The sequence below is a fragment of the Macaca thibetana genome, chromosome 2 (assembly GCF_024542745.1).
Source record: "Macaca thibetana thibetana isolate TM-01 chromosome 2, ASM2454274v1, whole genome shotgun sequence".
NCBI lineage: Eukaryota > Metazoa > Chordata > Mammalia > Primates > Cercopithecidae > Macaca > Macaca thibetana.
In genome coordinates this window covers 7,389,812-7,393,388 of record NC_065579.1, presented here as the reverse complement: position 1 = coordinate 7,393,388, position 3,577 = coordinate 7,389,812, and the positions used below count along the sequence as shown (strand labels likewise).

Sequence of the window (3,577 nt, the reverse complement as noted above, 5' to 3'; positions counted from 1 at the left end):
TAATTTTTGAGACTGTCACAAAAAACATTGGGGCTTTTGCCTTTCTATCTCTTTGGAATCACTTACCATGGAAAAAACCAGTTGTGATGTCATGAGGACATTTAGGCAGCCTTGTGGAGAGGTTCATGTGATGAAAAACTGAGACCTCCTGCCAACAGCCATGTGAAAAATGATCCTCCAGCCCTAGTCAAGTCTTCAGTTTACTACAGCTCTAACCTGTATTATTAACCAAAGTAGAACCCTAGGTGCCACAGTTCCATTGACTATTAACAAATATTTCACGATAAAAATGGTTCAGTGGTCAAATAAGTGTGGGAAGGTCTGAGTTAAACAAAGTTAAGAAAGATTATTTCCCCCAAGATTTTAAAAATTCTTTAATATAATGTATACATTGTGGCTCTGGGAATTTTAGATCTAAGAGGAGTTAACAGAAAGTTTACTGCTTTCTTTACCCTAAATCTGTTTATTTGGTAGTATGCTTTTATATTCAAGTATAACATTTATGAACTGTTTTGTAGGAAAGAGTTCTTTATCACAAATTATGCGGGAGGACATTATCCCAATGCTTAAAAATTAGAACCAGGTGAGTCTTCCAATACAGTATTGGGTTGTACATGTGCGAGTCATAGATATAATAAAATTGCCATATAGCTCTGTGAAAGATGGACGTCCTAATAATACATATTGAATTTTTCATGCTAAACAGTCTCCTATGTGCTTCTGAACAATTAAACATGTTTTATGGATTAAAAAAATTGTTTCAGGAGAGTGGTTAAGTGCTAAATACAGAAGACTGTCAAAGTGGCCTAGTGGGGAATCCAGTGTGTTTTCCATTGTACTATGCTGCCTCAAACATGATTCTGGCATATCCAACTCAAATTTACCTGGATTTCTCAACTTCTATACTCATTCTAGTTACTCCTAGCATGGGACATACCTGTACCTGTGTCTTATTTCCTGTTCTTCCATTGCCCTTCCTGAATGACTATCATCAATTTCTATCCTCTCAGAATCTTTGACTAATCAATATTTATTGATCATTCATTATACTTTCATTGCTGTCACTACTTAAGAATAAACTAAAAGGTAAATCATGTCTTCAGGATCACACAAAGTTTGAGGTTATTAGACCCAACTCTAGTGCTCATGCTCTTCACCACTATGCATATTTCCATGACCTACTTCCCTCCAAGTGTCACTCCTACATATGAATTATTCAACTCTTATATATTTCCTGTACCATTCACAGATCCCTATCATATAAGACCCTGTTTCATTTGATAATGTGTCAATTTCTAAATAGGTTACAGATGAATTAAAACATAGGAATCATATCCCGGCAATATTAAGTAAGTTGGCTGATGTGATGTGATGGTAGTAGAAAAGTTGAAAGCAAAAAGGACTACAGAACCTGCCTTTGATATTTACTAAACCTGCTTTTGATATTTACTAAAACTTTCATTAAGTTTGACAGTTAGATTCAGGAAATGTTCAGGAAAATGTGAAATCCTGATTTCTGTATATAGTGTTCATGAATCTTTATAATCTAGCTCGAATCTATTTTTCAAACCTCAGCTTTCACTTCCACCATTCACAGGACTTAGCAATTCTCTATCCACAATTTAAATTCTCAAAGTCTAACCATTCTGTACATTTCTTTGCCTTTGCCTACATAATTTTTGTTTGCTTCTCTGTCTGAAAATCTACTCATTCTTCAAAAACAGGTCCATTATTCTCCTCTTAGCTAGAGAGCAATTATTACTTCCTTTCTGATCTCTATTAGAACATTTACAACATTGCTTGGGACTAGATACAAGTGCCTACATATCTATCTTTAAGGAAATTCCATCACTCAGAGGAGAAGAAAATCGGTAATTATTAAAAATGTGAACCTTAAGCTTAGGTATATCTGGATTCAAACTCCGACTCTGTCACTTATTAGTTACTCTGTCACTTATTAGTTATTAGGAACTTGGCCAAGATGTTTAACATTTCAAAGTCTCAATCCCCTTCCGCATAAGTAAGGATATTAATAACCTTACAGAGTTCTTGCAAGGATGATACAATAAAATACACATAGTTCCAAGCATATCAAAAGCATAATGAATTTTGTGATATGATAATCATGATTGATAGATCTTTGTGTTTCAATCATTAACACTGACTGAAACCTTCTATATACTTACATTTTTGCAGAAGGCATATATGAAAATATGAATGCTTGTATATTTGTTTTTTCATTACCCACAAATAACATATACATTATGACCATCATGAATTCTTACAGATTCAAATGAAAGAGAACACGCCCAGAAGTATGTTGCCTGCTATTCTGGAAACTGAAGAACATAATTAATAAAATTAGAGAAAAATAAATATTCAAGTGACACAGGTAAGTATATCTAATGAGTGGCAAAACATAGGCCTCCTGAATGTCTGGTCCACAGAGTGCCTTTCAGGTTAGCAAAATATCCATGCAGGTATGACTGAAGATGAAGTATGGCAAAATATGGGTAGCCATGCTTTACAACAAACTAAGAATGAATAAGATTTTGCCACTTATAATTCTTATGGTTACAGATTTTCCTTATTAAGGTCTGAAGTTTGTTTCCTCTTCCTTCTCAGCATTTTACTTCCAAAAGTCTTTTTCAACAAAGACACTAAGTCAGAGACAAAAAGCAAATGAGCAAACAACAACTACAACAACAAGAAACCTCTTATTTTTATTCATCTTTTATTCTAAGGAGAATCTGAGTGGAACAGGGATCTGACACGGGATCTTGCCTTAATCAAAGGATCATTGGATGCGTCTATTAGGGCTGCGACACTTATTTTAGGGAGCTGTGTATGTGTTCTCAATTAATTAGCAGAAAGCATTTAGACTGATTTCTAGTTCACAGTATGCACTCAGTAGGCATTGTGGTTTTAATTGGAATTCATAATTACTTCATTGTAAAATAAATTGTATCCCCATTTTGTCTTGCTTTTGCTGTTTTCTCTGAGTTTCTAGAGAAGACAGTGAACTGAAAATGCCTTTCTGAAGAAGTGTGTCTGTGGGGTGGGGGTCGGGGGGTGGGGTGTAAATGCCAATATCCATACAGTGAGTGTGCTCCCTCATGCTTTGGAAGCCCTGTATCCACCTTCCTTTAGTGATTCACAGGCAAGTGAGATTTTTAATTTTATAGTTTTGAGCTTTTTCATTATTCCTATGCTTTCTTTACCTTCAGGCTTTGTTGAATTAGAATGAGAACTTTAAATGGGAAGTTTGGCACTGAGGAAGCATCATTGGGAGACGGCTGAATACCTGCCAACCTCTGTTTGCACTCTGTCAGTATCAGAATATTTGACAAGGAAACAGATTGCTTTGTCTTTACTTGCAATAATATAATTTTAACCTTCAAGTCTTCTTTAGTGAAAAAAAATTATTTTTGCTCAATGAAAACAATATGTGTAATTATTTTTTTCTACATTGTTTATCTCCATCTCCAAATAAATGCCTGTTGGATCCAAACCCTAATACTCAGAAGTGGTACAGAGTAGGTAAATCACCATTATTTATATATGAGATTATGAGATC

The 3,577-nt window shown here is 34.8% G+C and overlaps 1 long non-coding RNA gene across 1 annotated transcript; it reads left to right on the top strand.

Annotated features, from left to right (window-relative positions):
- Positions 1–407: 407 nt before the first annotated feature.
- On the top strand, positions 408–2,967 carry LOC126948039 (uncharacterized). The gene is made up of 3 exons (XR_007723320.1): positions 408–583; positions 2,288–2,392; positions 2,626–2,967. It is a non-coding gene; the product is annotated as an uncharacterized LOC126948039 (long non-coding RNA).
- Positions 2,968–3,577: the final 610 nt, after the last annotated feature.